Genomic DNA, 18,897 nt, shown 5'->3' with positions numbered 1-18,897 from the left:
AGAAAAATACGGTTAAGTGACTTGCCCAAGGTCACACAACTAGTAAAGGCCAGAGACCAGAATTGAATACAGGAAGATGAGTCTTCCTTACTTCAGATTCAGCACCCTGTCTACTGTTCTATCTAGCCAACTACTTATGCTATTAAAACCTTATTATTAATTATTTTGGCAGGTAAATAACATCAGCATCAATATTCATGCTTGCTGCATGCTAAACAATGGACATTAAGTCATAAATAGTAGAGAGCAGTATAAGATTATCTTGCAGGAAATTGAGGAACTGCTCACCTATATCAGGTAAGTTTTGATTTTGAAGGATGAATTCAAGGAACAGAGTACTGAACTGAATCAAAGGATGTATTACTAGAGGAACCTTTGAGATCATCTAGGCCTGTGGTTCTTAAAGTGGCATCTGAGGACCACAAAACTCTTTCAGAGAATTTGTGAATCAAAATTATTTTTATAAACTGTTTTAGCCTTCTAAAAAGCTCCTTCCTTTTCCAACTATGTATGTGTGAAACCCAGGTTTTCCTCAAATACTTCAATCAAAAGAATATATTGCAACAAATTGAAGTTGTAATCTATTAATACAGACACCAAATATATTTGGAAAAAATTGTAAAATATGCATACTCATCATTAATTTTTTTAATTTTAGAAAATATAGGGTTTTTCTAAAAATATGTCTTGTGTTAACATGTCATAAGTTTGTTATTTTAATAGAAATAATAAATATTTTAAAATTTTAATCCATTTTAATTTCTGATATCATAAATATCTATAGCTATAATCTAAATAAACAAAAATTCTTTAGTATCCTCAATAATTCTGATCCATTTCAATCATATTTTATGTAGGAGGAAAAGGGAAATGATTTGCCCAAAGTCACTAAGTCAAAAGTAAATAGAGATGGAATTCAAAGGGATGAATTTAAAGTCATAGCCATTTCTGTTTTCATTATGGTACCTTGTGGGATAAATTGAGTGGGGATACCACATGAGAAGCTCTCAATAAATTGGAGACTACAAAAGACCTCTAAGCTATCGTGAATGCAAAGGTGTTTGTGCACACACATGTGTGTACACATGTATGTTTATGTGGCAGTGAACATAGGAGGCTTACAGTGTGCTAACAGAGAATTAAAGGTAGAGAATCCAAATTTCATCTAACTTTATGACAATATGCAAATTACTTCCTTTACTGGGCCTCTATTTCTTTACTTGTAAAATGATCTCAAAGCTCTTTTCCATGTTTGTCTATGATACTGTGACATTTTCCCCAGTTTTGCCAAAGAATCACACTGAGAATTGCAACAAACCCCAGAAATTATTTAGTTCAAACCCCTCATTTTACAGATAAAAACCTGAGACCCAGAAGTCAAGTGACTTGATCAAGGTCATACAAATAGAAAAAGCGCTTTTAACCCATGGCCTTGGATTCCAAATCTGGTCCCCCTCCTCCACTTCATCCATTGAAGCTTTTATTTAAAAACTTTAAAATGAAGGGAAAACCTGCCAGCAGCACTCAATACACTTTTGGATAGTTCTAATTGTGAGAATCATTTTTCTTTACATCAAACCAATTCACCTCTGCAACTTTCATCCTTTGTTCTCAGATCTGGGGCTAAGAAGAGACATTTCTAATCTATCTTCCATGTATCAACTTTTTTTTTTCTTAAACCTGAAGTAAGATCTTTTCTCTAAGCTAAATATTGCCAGTTCCTCCAACTGATCTTTGGATTGGCATAGTGTCCCATTTCTACCATGTTTTCTGACTCATTGATGTTGTTTCTAAAATGTAGTACCCAGAATGAAACATAAGACTCCAGGGATTGATTAAAAGCTCAGGGATTGATGTAAGGATAGTGGTGGTAGTGAGTATTTAGAAGAAACAAGGGGCAATAACAGGTATAGGAATCTTCTTCCTGAAGAGCATAAAGGAGCTGGGAGCAAGCTAGGCATGGAGGAGGGGGTTGAGAGGGTGGAGGGTGGAGGTTGAAGCAAATAATTATCAAGCCACTGCAGTAAATGAGCATATTTTAAAATATCGGCCTGATTTACAGATTCCACCCACTTAATTGCTTCTTTCATAAGCTCTGCACACTCCATATTCCAGAAGGAAATGTTAAAAAAAAAAAGGAAAAAATAACAGATTTTTGGATGTAAGATACTAAAGGTGAATAATAAATTATAAGGACCAATCTTCCAAAAGGTATATCTTCCCACTCCTGCTGAACCTGACCTGTATTGTAGGTAAGCTGCTTCTGCATTTGGGGGAGATGGGGGTGGAAGAGGGGGAGCAGCATCTTTTACTCTCCATCCATTGCCTGGAGAAAGAGAGCAGCACTTTCCTCTTTTCATCCAATTAAAAGTCAGAGATGAATCTGAGCTCTGTCTTTTGACATCTAGCCTTTTCCTGAGTGAATTTCTCCTGTGTGTGTGTGTGTTTGTGTGTGTGTGTGTGTGTGTGTGTGTGTGTGTGTGTGTGTGTGTGTGTATGTTTGTGTGGAGTTGGGCTTAAGGAGGAGCAGAGAGGAAGACTTCCTCTTCTCTTTCTATGTGTCCAATGCCTGAATATACTGGATAAAAAGGAAAGACTCCTCTTATGTTACTATTAACAAGAGATAGCCTGGAACTCCTTTTTGCTGCAACTAGGAGATGTGAACTGAACCAATATTGGTCTAAGGAACTCCCTCTTTCAATACAGTTGGCTGCTATTCTACAACTTGCAGATTTGCTTATAACACTGAGAGGTTAAATGATTTACCCATAATCATCATATATATATATATATGTATATATATATATATATATATATATATATATATATATATATATATATGTATCAGGATTTGAACACAGTTTCTCACAACTCCAGGATATCTTTACTACATCTCACATCTCTCTTTTCTCAGATAATGATGATGAAAAGGAGAAAGAGGAGGAGGAAAAAGGATAGTAGTTTAGTAGCAGTACTTTTAATAGAAAGATTAGAAAAGCTAATAGTAGTATTTGTAGGTATGAAATTATATTAGTGGTAGTAGTAGTAGTAGTAGTAGTAGTAGTAGTAGTAGTAGTAGTAGTAGTAGTAATAGTAGTAATTGCAGTGGTTACGGAAACTCAGAGCTTTGTATTTTGCTTTTAATTTTGCAAAACACTTTTGAGACAGTGGCATTTCGTCCACACAGCAACCCTATGAGATAGACATGATAGGCATCATTATTTTCACTTTTTAAAGAATTGAAGTGACTTGCCTGTGGGTCACATAATATGGTAAAGGTAGAATTTGAGCCAAAGTCTTAATAAACCAAAGGGATAATCAATCAATCCTTTATTGACTCTATATGCCTATGTGGTTATTCTAGGCCTGGAAATGCAAAGACAGCAGGGGAATAGTCTCAACTCATAAAGAGTTTATATCCCAAAGGAGATCAAGAACAAGTATATGAAATATTCCAAAAAAGGTGTTGGACTCCCAGTTGCCTTGAATATATTTAAGACTGAGCTTAAATCCTTCCTTCTGTAAGAGGCCTCTTTCAGGGTCCCACACTGGTAGTCCCTTCCCCCTAAGATTATCTCCCGTATGTGCTGTATAAATGATTTATGTTCCTAGTTATTTGTATGTCATTTGCCTAGTGCCCAATACTTAATAGGCATATAAATGCTTGTTCCTTCCTATTTGAATGTCCACTTTTTGAGGGCAGTGACCCTGTTTTTGTCTCTGCTTCCCCATCACTCAGTACAAAGTCAATAACTTGATTTTCAAGAGAAAGTACCAGTGGCTGAACAGAGGAAAATTCCAGTTTCCTATCCATTATGCCACAATGTCTTTCTGCCCCTACCTCCACTGGGCAAGGCAGGTGAATTTTCTCTGCATATGCTTCTACTTTCCCATCCCATCTAGATCATAGCTCATATATCAGATCATTGCATTTATAGCAAGAAGGGAATTTAAAGAAGACCTAATCCAATTCCCTTATTTTTTTTTATGAATTAGGAATTTGAGGCCCAGAGACTGAGACCCAGGTTAATTTATTGACTTCCCCAAGATAACACAGCTCTTGGTGTGGTGTGGTATGGTGTGGTGTGGTGTGGTGTGGTATGGTATGGAATTGGGATTTGAGCTCTGCCACTTCTTTTGTAGTCCTGCTGCATCAATAGTACCAGAACCCAGTTTAACCAATACAGCTTCAACATGCTAAAGATATATATATATATATATACTATCAGACTACTAGAAATGTAGTAAGTAAAAAATCATTAATTCCAATTTTGTTTTTCATTTAACAGATAAAGAAATCCAAGTCCTTGGGAGAAAAGGGAAACTACTCCTGTCCTTTCCTCCAATACCAAGATAGAAATAAGGGTTATACAGCTCTTCTTCTGGAGTCTGGCCTCTATTCTTTCTGAGATTAACAATCTTCCCTCTAGGCAAAACTCATGCACCTGAACTGTATTACTGACCACAATAGCACAATTGTGAAAAGGGCAAGTCACAGTATATCCTTGGAGGTGATAATATCATACTAAGAATCCAAGATTGTTGGAACTCTTAGAGATACTAAAAAGATGCTTTGAAAGAGGATTATTTTTTGGTTTACTTTGAATAGCTATAAATAGCTGTTGCCTTTATCATTTGTTTGGGTGCCTGGTGTTCTACTGAAAGTAGAAAGAAAAAAGCAACTGCATCTTCTTTCTTTGGTATTACAAAAACGATTTTCTGAGTCACTGCTAATTAGGACATGAGTCCATCGAACAGAAAACTTATTGTTGCCATTGAGCTTCTAATCAGAATTCAGCACTTTGGAAATGATCTAGGCTAATAAGAGAAGACTATATCATGGCCCAAACCCCCAAGGAGATTGCATTCAAAGTGGGATGAGATTAATACATATTAAAAACTGAACAAAATAAATAAAAACAATATAATTAAGGGTTACATTGTGTGGTCTAGATTATTAATGTTGTAAAAGTCAATCTTATGGCTAGGTGGCACAGTAGATATTATGCAAGCCCTGGAGTCAAGAAGATCTGAGTTCAAATCTGATCTCAGATACTTAACTAGTTTTGTTAAGTCAGTTAACTCTGTTTGCTCCGTTTCTGTATTTATTAAATGAACTGGAGTAGGAAATGGCAAAATACTTCTATCTTTGCCAAGAAACCCCCATGAATTAGATGTGAATGAAATTACTGAACAACAGCAATGACACTCTATTCCAATTCTCTTAATTTAACAAAGAGGTAACTGAGGTTCAGAGAGAAAAGCAGCTTGTTTAGAGTATCACAGAGTTAGTGATAAGAGCAGGATTCAAACACAAATCTTTTGACTTCAGTTTTATTGCCCTCTCCACTATTACATAGCAGACAATCAGGAAAATTATGAGAACTTTAATGGTCAGATAATTTTCCCTAAAGAAAGTAGTAACACTTCACTCATTCTATGTTCTTGATAAACTAGGTTACTGACTATAGCTCAGGCTTTTTCACCTTCAAGTTTTTGAAAACACCAACCCCCTATTCTATAACTAAAGTAGGAACCTATTCCCCCAACTCCTCTGGAAATCCTTTACTTTGTTCAGAACCTAGCCCCAGTTCTACTTTCCCCAGGTACATTTATATCTTATCATCCTAGACTGTGGACTCTATATCACCAGGGATTATGAAATAGTGTCAATCACTTTAATAACTGAAAATTGTAAATTTGTTTGCAGTAATATATTGAGAGTTGTTTTACTTGGACTTTTAGTTATCTCCTCAAGGAATACATTATACATTTTTGGGTTTTAGTTCAGATTTTATGTAGCTTCCATTTTAATTATTTGATTAATCCACAGCATTATTTTAATAAATGTTGCAATGCCAACCTACTAAAAAGAGAAATATGGAGCATCCCATAGTTTTAAGCATAGTATTTTCAATTGTTACATTAAAGGATCAAAGATTTGAAGCTGAAAGACAACTTCAAGGAAGTTGAGTCCATTCCCCCAATTTTACAGATGATAAAACTGAGACAGACTGGATAAGTGACCTGGTTTAAGTATCCAGAACTTTACTTGAACACAGGTCTATCTAAATCTAGATTCAATATGACTTCATCCTTATGGCATGCTGTTTATTTAAGTTCAGTTGAATGTTTAAGAATATGTGGTTTTAGAGTAATGGAGGTAGTAAAGGGAGCCCCTTTTACTTGCTAAACTGGGTCATTTGCCATGGGGATGAGTGAGCATCTTGGAACTAGGATGATGGACTTGTGCTGCAGTTCAGCCTTCAAGGACTTCTGCTTTGGAATGGCATCAACTTCTTATTAGTCTAGATAACTAGGGAACTGTTTCCAAGAACTGATTGAGCTAAAGCAAGATTCATCCTCATAAGGACAAAATGCCCAAATCATGGCAAGTTTATACATTCCATCATTGCAACCCTGGAAGGTAGTTGCCATTACCATTCCCATTTTAGAGATTGGAGAAACCACGACTGAAAAAGGTTGATCAGAGTCACCCAATTAATAATTGTAGGAGGTGAGAGTTAAACCCAAGTCCAAGCTTTTCAGTTGCTACAGCCACAGTAGATAGCATAATCAATGGAAATCATAATAGACTGGTCTGATAAGTACTAAGAAACAAGCATTATGGGATCTTAGAACTGGAAATCATCTTAGAAGACATTAAGTTCAACAGTCCCATTTTACCAATGAGAAAACTGAGGCCCCCAAAATCTAAATAATTTCCCCAAGGGCAGATACATTATAAATCATAAAATTTAGATTTGAACTCAAAACTTTTGATTCTAAATCTGTACTTTTATTATTTAAGATTCAGCTCAGTTCATAAAAGTAGAATGGCAAAATAGATATAGAACTGAACTTAGAGTCAGAAAGAAATGTATTCAAAACTTGCCTTGGACATTTAATAGCTGTGTATCAAGTCACATAACCACTCTGTGTCTTAGTTTCCTCATCTGTAAAATTAAGAGATTGGACTCAATGTACCTTTTAGTTCTAAATCTATGATCCTATGATATACACATTGTGTTAATGGCATTATGCTGTTTTTATTGTTGTTCATCTTTTTGTTCTTTAAGAAGACCAAAGGCATTATGCTAGCAACTGTGTAGGTAAAAAAATCCATAGGTAAATATTTCATAAACACTGGTGACAGGAAGTTTGGATATGTTTGTGCAAAGCTGCAGTCAGTTAATGGAGAAACCTGAAATTCAAGCATGATGGGGGAAAAGGAGCCCCATATAAACAGTATAAATCATATAGAAAGGGATTTTAGGATCATAGTCCCAGACCTGGAGTCAGAAAGATTCATCTTCATGTTTCAAATCAGACCTCAGACACTTATTAGTACCTGGATTTTACTCTGGACAAATCATTTAATCCTGTTTACCTCAGTTTTTTCATTCATATGATGAGCTAAAGAAGAAAATGGCAAATCACTCTAGTATTTTTGCCAAGAAAACCCTAAATTGGCTCACGAAGAGAAAGACAAGCCAGAACAGAATTGAACAATACTAGCTAATGAAAAATTTAGATTATCCAAGAGTTAATCACTATATTTTAGATGCTCTTCCTTTTTATCTTTTCCTCTTATCTTTACCTTTTTATTGTCTTTTTCTTCAACTTTATTTTTCTTCTTTTTCTTTATCTCTGATCATTATCTAAGGCCTAAAGGTGAATTAAAATACAACAATTCAACCATAGATAACATCATCAGGGCAAAAGTCCTGAGATGGCAGGGCGGAAGAGGTGGAAAAGAATGCATTCCAAACCTATGGGAGTAACATGAGTAGTCTGGAAGGATAGGGATCTAAAGGATATTAAAAGACAGAGGAGTAAGGACTTTATCTATGACCTGATTTGTCAATTACAACTTGAACCTTTCCAAGACCTTTTCAAAATTTTAAAAAATCAGTTGCAATATCTGAATTTGCCCTATATTAGACTTTCAACAAAACAGTTTCTGTTGAAACATATTTTACTATATACTAAATATCTTTCTTCTTCTTCTCCTCCTCCTCCTCCTCCTCTCCTTCTCCTTCTCCTCCTCCTCCTCTTCCTCCTCCTTTCTTTCTTCCTTCTCTTAGAGGAGCAAAATAATTATATCAGTATCCTCTGACTAGAATGTTTGTATTCTTGACATGTTATAGAATGCTTTTATCAAATGAGGACAGCTAATAAGCCTGACTGATAGAATAGATCAGGAGGATTTCTCCACAAGGTACACTTGCCATTTGAAGTAGATTGCTCTGATAGTGCATATGCATTTCATGAATAATAATGTTCACCAAAAAAATTAAACCTAAGTTTTGACCTTTGATCTATTTGTTGTTAAGAAAACAGAAATTTCCTAGTCTATATTGCCCATCTTCAAATATATAGCATCCAGGTAAACGGCTATCTAGAAAGAACTAAAAGAGAGAGGTCATGGCATAATATCATTGGACTTATGCCATGCTGGTCTCGCCAAGTTTTCATAACTCATTTACCATTCAGACCTCTGACATGACCCTGACATAAGATTTGGGATCCCCTTTCAGAACATGGTTTAATCCACAATCTTCATTCTCCTCTACATATACTATTTTGATTAGGGCCTACTATTTGGCCTTTATACTAGTATGAATAGTCTTGTTCTCATAGGCAAGATGGGTACCCAGCATTAAGGATCTGAATTATTCATTGCTGAAACATTTAAAGTGAAGGAAGATGGGGATTCCATTTAGGAATTCCATGGAACATTTATATTTTTGTAATTAATTAATTGATTAAGTGCAAAGTATACTCTGAGAATTTCAATAACTTTATAAATTATTATTATCTCTAAGGGACAGCTAGATGGAACAGTGGACAATGTACTGGAGCAGGAGTCAAGAGCACACATCTTCCTAACAAGTTCAAATCTGACTACAGACTTTTACTGACTGTGACTCTTGACAAGTCACTTAATTCTGTTTCTGTTCCCACATCTGTAACATGATTTGGGGAAGGAAATAGCAAAACTTCCAAAATCTTTGCCAAGTAAATTCCAAATTGCATCCCAATGAGTTGAACACAACTGAAAAACTACTAAATAGCAACATTTTCTCTCAGGGAAGTAAATCAGGAGAAGTAATAAGCAGCCTTATGAAACAAGAAGAAACATTAATTTTACTGTAAAATTATTTGGCATTTGAATAACATGTAGATACCCATCTCCTAACCTTCTGCATATAGATAAAATATCCATAATTAAACAAATATTTCTCAGTGCATTCATTTTCAGAATTATTTATTTGCTATTTGTCTATATTGAAATTATAGTCACCTCAATCCAGACAAGTGGGTGAAGGATTTTCCTTTAGTTAGAAAATGTATATGTATGTGATAACATCAGGAAAAAAAAAATTTGTATTTCCCTAAAATATAGTGGAGAGGGGAAAACTTAAGGGCATGAGCTTCCTGCACCAATACTCATAAACATCTATCACTTATCATTTCCATGTTGCATAAAACAGCAGTCTCCTCTTAGTCAAGAGCCACTTTATGTCAGATTCATCAATACAAATGGTGCCCAAGTGATTGTGGGGGAGAATATAAGAACAGACTGTAATAAAATTAAAAATAACTTTTGAAGGAAATAGTATTTGGAAGGATTAATTACAGGAGTTCAAACAGGGGGCCATATGCTTCCCTCCTCTTTAGAGTAGAACATACAGTGTGCCTGTAATAAAATCAGACCAGAAAAATCCTGCCTGTTGAGGAAAAGTATAAGACACAAGCAGTAGATAAATAACCAAGATATCATTCTTTATCATTTTATAGGGAATGGCACCCTAAACCAGCACAAGCTTCCTGCTGATATACCTTTGCAATGATGTTTTAATTAACTTTGGCTAGCTGCAATATAAAACAAAGAATTCTCTGTCATCTCTCTGTCTCTGTCTCTATCTTTCTGTCTCTGTATGTGTGTGTATGCATGTCTGTGTCTGTCTGTCTGTCAGCTTCTGTCTGTCTCTTTAACTCTACCTTTCTCTCTGTGTCTCTCCTCTTTTTGTCTCTCTCTCTCTTTGTGTGTGTGTGTGTTTGTGTGTGTGTGTGTGTGTGTGTGTGTGTGTGTGTGTGTCTGTCTGTCTCTTTGCCGGTCTCTTTCTGTCTATCTGTCTGTCTTTTTGTTTCTCTGTCTCTGTCTTTCAGTCTGTCTTTGGGATCTCTATCTCTCTCTGTCTCTCTTTCTGAGTAAATCAATGACTTAGGTTCTCTGGATATCCATTCTTCTAACTTTATTTAGAACCAAAAAGTCCCTTGTGCTTTACAGGTTGTCTGAAGGTTACATGGCAAAGATACAAGAACTTGGTTCTTTATAATTTAAAAGGATCACATTTGTTCTCCAAGTCTGCTCTAGTCTATCTATGGCATAAAATTTTATTTTATCTTTCAGATAATAAATTTTCATATAAACTCCAGAATATATCAACTGTTTTATCCAAGTTTTAGAGGGATTGGGGTAGGAAGGGAAGCACCTTTTTCTCGTATAGATGGTGACCTTATTTAAATTCTTTGGCAGCAGAGAAACTATTGCTATTCCTCCATTTTATATGCCCTATGTCCCCCTAAGAAAACAAATTAAGTTTGGAACATTTTAGTGTTCCAAATTTTAGGAAACTTGAACAGATATACTTGAAAATATTTTTATTCACAACTTTAATTTTTTTTTATTTCATAAAAATTTCTGTTGGTATCCTGTCCACTTTCTACCCCCTCCCCAGAAAACCACTCCATGTGGCAAACAATATTTTTAAAGATTAAAAAATAAAAAGAAGAGGAAAAAATCTGAAAATATATACAACATAGCACACTCATGTGCCTCCCAACTCAGCAAAGGAGAATGATGGTGTCACATCACTTCTTTGGAGCCATGTTTACTTTTTGTAATTCTGAAACTTTTTTCAGTTTACATTGTCATTATGTGCTGTTTGCAGTATATATTTCACTTTAAATAAAACTATGTAAATCTTTCTGTTTTTCTAAATTCATCATATTTATCAATTATAATATAGTAGTGCCTTTATAATAAGGCATATAATAAGGCATATAATAATTTATCAGAATTTATTTAGACATTACCCTAATAAATGAGCATCTACTTTGTTTCCAATTCTTTGCTACCTCAAAAAATGTTGTCATCAATATTTTGGTGTATATGGGGACTTTTTTCCTTGACAATGACCTTTTCCAAGTATAAGTCTTGTAGTAAAATTTATGGGTGAAAACATCCTATTTTTTTTATCAACTTTATTTCCATAATTCCAGATTGCTATCTCACAAGCCCTCCTTTTTTTTTTATCAACTTTATTTCCATAATTCCAGATTGCTATCTCACAAGCCCTCCAATACTGAATATTCCCATTTATCTTTTCTCATTTTTTGCCAATTCTTGGGGTATGAGGTAAAACCTCAGTGTTGTTTTGTTGTGCTTATCTTATTTTAAGCGATTTGGATCATTTTTCTATGCTGAAATTCTTTCAAGAAATGTTTATTCAACTATTATGCAATAAGAAATGACAGATTTCAGAATAATCTAGAAAGACTTGCATGAACTGATGCAAAGAAAAATCAACAGAACCAGGAAAACATACACATTAACAACAACATTGTGTGATTAACAACTATGAATGATCCAGTTCTCAGCAACAAAAACATCAAGGAAAGTACAAAGGACTCATAAAGGAGAATGTGATCCATATCCAGTTAAAGGACTAATGGACTCTGAATGCAGATCAAAGCATATATATTTTTTTCAATTAGTTAATTCTTTTTCATGTTTTCTTTTCCTTTTGATCTGTTTCTTCTTCTACAACTGGGACTAATATGGAAATATATTTTACATGATAACACATATATAAATTATATTGAACACTCTTTCATTTTCAGAAGAGGGGAGGGGAGGGAGGGAAAGAGGAAAACCTAAAATTTAAAATCTTAGAAAACTGTATGCTAAAGTTTTCATGACAAATAATTGGGGAAAAATAAAACACCATTAAAAATGTTAAAAACCTGCTTAGTCATGTCATTTAAATTTTTATTAATTGAGAAATGACTGTAGATAGACATGTATATATTTCTTAAAAGTTTGTTTTTCTGTTCAATGTTTGATATAATATATGTGTGTTTGTATACATATGTACTAAGTGATTCAATTAATAGTGCTAGACATGGAGTCAAAAGACCTGAGTTCAAATTTGACTTCAGCTATTTATCAGCTGTGTGACTTTGGGCAAGTCACCTAACCCCTGTTTGCTTTAGTTTCCTCAACTATAAAATGGGGATAATGATAGCACCAACATTCCAGGCTTATTTTGAGAATCAAATGAGATAATATTTGTAAAGTATTTGTACAGTGAATGGCACAAATTAGGCACTTAGTAAATCATCCTTTCCTCCCTTCCTCCCTCTCTCCCTCCCTTCCTCCCTCTCTCCCTCCCTTCCTCCCTCCCTCCCTCCCTCCCTCCCTTCCTTCCTTCCTTCCTTCCTTCCTTCTTTCCTCACTCCTTTCCTTCCTTTCTTCCTCTCTTTTTGTTTTTCTTCCTTCCCTTTTTCATTCCTTCCTTCAAAAAAAAGAAAAAAAAGCAATATAATGAATCGTTCACAATATAATCTCAGTCAAGGAGATACATGAATCTGTCAGGAATCCCCTGAGCTCTCTTGGATCACTTTTAAGGTTTTTCTTTCAATCTCTCCTTCCCTTTTACTCCTCTCCCCTTCCTCCCCTCTCCCTTCCTTTGTCTTTTCCTGTCTCTGAGCCTGTCTCTATCCTAGTTTCTGGTATTGTACTTATATTCAGAAAGAGTTGGGTTGAAAATCTCTCTCATTCATTCATTACTTGTTTGTTCTTGAGCAAATGACTTAATTTTTCCATTTCTGTTTCATTATCTATAAACAGGATTGGATTTGATGACCTCTGAGGTTATTTCTAGCTTAAATTCAAGACTATGACCCATTTCCACCTTTTTTTTTTTTGGTCTATCTTTGTCTTTCTCTTTTTCCCTGTCTTTCTTCTCTCTGCCCCCCCCCCCCCCCCCCCCCGCAATTCCTACTCCCTGTCTTTCTCTGGTCAGACTTAAGCTTAAACCCTAATAAAATCCAAATTTATGAGGATCAATCTTGTCACCGGCCTTTCATTACTGTCAGGTTCTCTTCAATTTCATTTAATTCAGTTTGGGGAATTTTTACATGTTTTCTCGTGTTTGGCAGTGTTGCTTTATGTAGTCAACACTGAACTCAATAATGAATATTTTCAAATAAGCAAAGGCATACAATTGCAATTCAAGGATATGGATGGCCCTGAATAATGATTTGGCTAACTGCCCAGCCCCCAAACCTCTCCTTGTCAGGGAAAGTGGGGGCGGGGGTTGGAGTCACAAAAGCTAGAGGGTCTTTTCCTAATATACATCAGATCCCCTGGCCTCTTGACCAAAAGATCAGTATTTCTTCGTGCAAATAACTTTCTTGCTGAAAACCATAAATTAGTGACATTCATTCATTCTCTCAATAAACATTTACAGAGGACCTATTCCATTCAGAGTCCTAGGCTCTGAGCTGGTGACAATGGCTCCATTTGGGTATGTAAGAGAAAGAAGAATGAACTCTCATGAAGACCAAATATGTTAACTGGAAATGGAATTTTTTTTTGAAATGTCATAATAGAAACTTTACAACTAATAGACCAACAAGAGTCATGCTGTTGGAAGTCATCACAAAAGTGCCTTCACCTGTAGGGTGTTCTGCTAAGAATTTTTTTAAAGGAAAATTAAAAGGCTTCCTTTTTATGTGCTTGTTTCAAGTCCATTGAGTCACATGTTGAGGTACTGAAAGTTTCATGCAGTGTAAATCCATCCAGACTCAACTGAAAGCCCCATGAGCTGTAAAGCTGGTTTCTATATTGTTTGGACATAATGCAGCACTCCTCTGAAATCATAAGGGAATAAGGCACTTAAAATAGGGTGTCACATTTCAAGGTAATAAATAGCAGATTGATTCTACCTCCCAATTGATCCTGCAGTTTACTTATATACAAGATGGAAAATAAAGTACTGAAGCCACTGTGATTTACTTTGGAGAAATGAGACACTGGGTATTAGCTTAAGTGAATGCAAAAGAGCAGCCTGACAATTTATGGTAGTCTGAGTCCAATCCCTGTTTGGATCAGGTTGCAGGGCTTCCACACACATTGCGAAGCTTTTAGTATCTCATCATAGGAACACTTTTTTGGCCTCTTAATACTTAACATATACTTTGGGGACCATCCTGAACCAGGCTTATTACCAAATATTAGATAAAGATGCTCTGTTCTCCTTTGTTTTATATAGAATACAATATTCATGGTAGGAGAAGGATTTACAATATTGAGGGTATGACTATTACTGCTTGATTTTGCAACATCCCCAAACCCCACTCCCCAAAGCAATATGCCATGCTTTTAATTGTTTTATATTAAAGTGAATGAAAACAAATTTTGTTTTGAGAATTTTTTAACAATAACATCCTCCTTGGAGGTAAGAGAAGATAAAGAGGGAGAACATCCCTGCTATAGATTTCCAAAAGTTTTCCAGTTGCCCTTTAACAAAATGAGTTGGGCAAATGGTCCCAAAACAAGAGTTATACCACACTGATGTCAAGGCAAAATTCTTTAAGCAAACATTATGGCAAAGTGGATGGAGGCTGAAAACAAGCAAACAAAAATTACAAATAGAATTTGCCACAGCACACCAAGATTTAGAAATTAATGACGATAGCTTTCCTCTTTCCATTTCAGTGGGCTTGTCTTCAATCTGATTTGTGTTTTCCCCTTTTCCTTATGGCAGATTCCTTAGAGGCACCCTCTTGAGTCTTTGTTATTTGTCCCTAGAGTGACGTCTCAGGGTCTTTTACCAATGCAGGGCCAAGTATTTCTTGCCCTCCCTCATCTCAAGGAAATTTGTCTTTAGAAGTTGATTTGACAACGTATTTTTTACTGCTTATCTTAGGTGAATTTGGTGAAGCTTTACCTTTAGGGTCAGAGTCACTATCAAATGTTTCAGTTACTGGATTGAAGCATTCAAATTTCACATCTGACAGCTAGCTGTGTGATCATGGGATCAGGTGATCACTTGTTTTCTTTGAGTCTCAATTTCCTCATCTGTAAAGTGCAAATAGCACCAGTAGTATTGACCTCATAGTGTTTTGTTGTTGGGCTCAAATGAGATAATTTACGTAAAACACTTTGTAAACATTAAAGAGCTATATAAAAACTGGCTATTACTTTTCAGGGCCTATATTTTCAATACAAAATGGCATTTGTTTGTATTTTGTTGTTTGTTTTCCATTGTTGCATACTAATCACCTCCAAACTGGAGGTCAGTATAAATGTTTTTTAATCACTAGTTTGAAATGTTTATTATGATGCAGAGCATCCACTCCATTACCTTGTAGAGGGTTTATTATCCATTCATAAGTATTCCCATTTCCTCTACATATCTCCACCCCCCCCACACACACTTTAACAATTGGTTATAGAAAGTGGAATCACCATTCCATTCTCACTCTGAGAGCACAACTCTTCTGAACGCTTCCTTGGAATCTGTTTCTCAACTGTTCTATCCTTGGAAGTTTCTAGGCTATTATTAAGCTTTTACTGTTGACTGCTTGCCTTAAAGTATTGCAGGGCAGGTGTAGCAGGTGTATTTTTCTCCTATGAGTTAAATGAAACAGACTCAGGTGATGATTCAGGGATAGCTTCATTTTCCAGCCCTGAAAACCTAAGCCTGAACACAATGTCCAGTAGATCAACCTGTCAGAGATTAATTTCTCTCCGAGGTACATTAAAAAAGAGAACAACTTTTGTCTGAGTTTGGGTAGATACAAGCCAAGGAAAGTTGGTGTGCCAAACCCTAGAATTTGAGGCAGAAAAAGAAATAAGAAGAATGCAAGTATGCAATCAAGTACTGAACAGCATCTCCAGAGGGATTCACCTCTTGTCAGTATACCATCTCATATTATATAACTCACTGTCCAGAAAAATAAAAATAACATTTTTTTTTAAAAAGAGACTAATGTTTTGACAGGACATTGCAGAAAGTATACCTGGTCATGCTGAGATTAAACTAGATGGGCCAGATGATCTCCCAAATTGCAACAAATTTGTTTATACTGATACATTCAGAACTTTTTCATTTGATTACAAGGATGATAAGATAATATATTTAGAGTAGGAAAGATGCAACTTAAATGTCCAGAATCATAGATTTAGAAGGACCTTTCAAGATTATCTTTTCTTGCTCATTTTATAGATAAGGAAACTGAAGTCTAGAGAAGTCAAGTGATCTTTCATCATAAAGCATGTCTTGGGCATGAATTGAGCCAAGTTCTTCTTGACCACAAGACTAGGCTTCTTTTAATTTCCCTGAAATGTGAGAAAGATGTCTTCTTAGAGGAAAAAAGAGAACTAGAATCTAACACAGTTAACAAGAATCTTTTCTCTGTATTAGACATTTAGAAATATATCAGAATTTGCTCAAGCCAAGGGGATAATCTTTCTCAGGTGCCCACTTTGGGCAAGGTAGACAACAATCTATCCAGTGCTACTTATTTTTGTGTCACTTGAATTCTAGGGTTACTTGTCATTCATGGCTCTGTTGCCACCTAATAGATGTCCTGTTTGGATTCAGTAATTAGAATTCACTTGAGCCTCTGATGATAGTAGACAATTTAATTAGATTATAGAGAAAGTGAGGTAATATCCCAAAACAATACAATGATTAACATAAACTCTGTCATCATTTTCATGGAAACCATAGCTCCTAAATCACTTCTGTTCTTCCAATACATACCTTCCCTAGTGAAGTTCAATAATTCTATCTCTTCATGTATGTATGTATTCATGTATGTATGTATGCATGTATGTATCTATTATCTAGTTATCTATCATCTACTTTCCCACTATAGGAGGATAAGCTTGAAATTTTAATGAATAACTGTAAAATTTCTTCTTTGGTGGGCATTTGAGTTTGTGTTAACAAAAAACTTAGGGAGAAAAATGATACAAGGAAGCAAATAAGCATAGTAATTTAGTGCTTGATAAATTAAAAGATCCCAGTTATTCAGGCAAGAACTTAATCTGACAAAATTGGTAGGAAAATTGGAAAGCAGTCTCACTAAAACTAGGATTGACCACCATTTACATTGTATACCAAAATAAGCTTGAAATGGGTACATGATTTAGATATTAAGGATGATATCAGAAATAAATTAGGGGAGCATAAAAAATTACTTATAAGATCTATGGCTAGGAGACAGGTTCATGACCAAACAAGAGATAGGAAGGCTCATGGAAAATAAAGTAGATAATTCTGATTATATTAAATCAAAAAGTTTTTATGCAAACAAAATTAAAGCAACCAAAATTAGAAGGAAGGCAGGAACCTAGGGAATTTTTTTTATAATAACTTCACTAAGAAAGTTATCATTTCTCAAATATATGGGGAACTGAAACAAATTTATTTTTTTAAACAAAAGCCATTCCTCAAATTTGATAAAAAAAAAAATCCAAGGGTGTGAACGACTAATTTTCAGAAGAAATAAAAACAATCATCATATAAAATGCTCCAAAACATTAATGATTAGAGAAGTGCACATTAAAATAACTCTGATTTGCCATTTCATATCCACCAGATTGGCAAACATGACAGAAAAACAACATGATAAATGCTGTAGGGGATAAGGGGGAATAGGGACTTTAATGTATTGCTGATAGTGCTATGAAATGATCCAACCATTCTGGAGAACAGTTTGGAACTCTAGCCAAAGGGCTATAATATAAAACTGTGCATACCCAGTAATATTGCTACTAGATCTTTATCCCAAAGAGATCAAAGAGAAAGGAAAAGGACACAAATGTACAATACTTATAGCAGCTCTTTTTGTGCTAGCAAGGAATTGAAAACAAAGAAGAAGTAGATCATCAATTGGATAATGGTTTAAAAAAGTTAGGGTATATTATTGGGATGAATATGATTCTTTTGTAAGAAGTGATGAAGGGAATGGTTTCAGAAAATATGGAAGACATGTGAAATGATGGACAGTGAATTGAACAGAAATAGGAGAACACAGCACCCAGTGACAGCAATATTATAATGATAATCAATTGTAAAAGATTTATTAATTCTGATCAATACAATAAATCCATGACAATTCCAACAGACTCATGGCGAAAAATGCTATCTCCAGAAAGATAATTGATGTACCTTGAGTGCTGATTGATTCTCTCTCTCTCTCTCTCTCTCTCTCTCTCTCTCTCTCTCTCTCTCTTTCTTTTGGCAATATGACTATTATGGAAATATGGTTTGCATAACTTCATATATAATATAGGTATTGTATTTCTTGCCTTTTCAATGAGTGGAGGAGGGACTTTATTGAAGGAGAGAATTTGTAGCTCAAAACTTGGGAAAAAATACTTGGGTGCATGGCAGAATATTCAGTGTTTCCTCCAGTGATAGCTCTTGAGCAAAATTTCTCAGGATAGGCCCTCATGGAGCTCAGTAACTCTCTTAAGTATCTATTCTTCCCAACACTTTTCTGAAATGCAAGGGCAGAACCTCATGACCAGAGACTCCCTGCTTAATAGAACCAGTTCCTTTGAGTTCTTCTAGAGTTCAGCAGAGGGAGAGTAATGGGATCTCCAACATTTGCAAGCCAAGGTTAAATGAGACATAGCCATCATTTACTAACCTCTTCTTTCTCAGATCTCCAACTTAATCTTCATGCCATACTCCTACTTATTGTCCTTTCTCTCCAGGAGACCAATCTTGTTCATTCTGTTACTAAAGATATCCCAGGAATGACAATCTCTAGGAATCATCCCATAGAGAAGTTGAAGCCCAA

General features: G+C 35.3%; 1 long non-coding RNA gene across 2 annotated transcripts in view; it reads left to right on the top strand.

Moving 5' to 3' along the window:
- LOC141517023 (uncharacterized) overlaps positions 1–4,932 on the top strand; it is an 86,551-nt gene extending 81,619 nt beyond the window's left edge. For both annotated transcript variants that reach the window (XR_012476795.1, XR_012476796.1), the window contains exons 2-4: positions 173–297; positions 2,063–2,252; positions 4,290–4,932. This is a non-coding gene — a long non-coding RNA (uncharacterized LOC141517023). The remainder of the gene's footprint in view (positions 1–172; positions 298–2,062; positions 2,253–4,289) is intronic.
- Positions 4,933–18,897: the final 13,965 nt, after the last annotated feature.

Source organism: Macrotis lagotis, chromosome 1 (genome assembly GCF_037893015.1).
Source record: "Macrotis lagotis isolate mMagLag1 chromosome 1, bilby.v1.9.chrom.fasta, whole genome shotgun sequence".
NCBI classification, from domain to species: Eukaryota; Metazoa; Chordata; class Mammalia; order Peramelemorphia; family Peramelidae; genus Macrotis; species Macrotis lagotis.
This window is presented reverse-complemented; position numbering and strand designations above follow the sequence as displayed.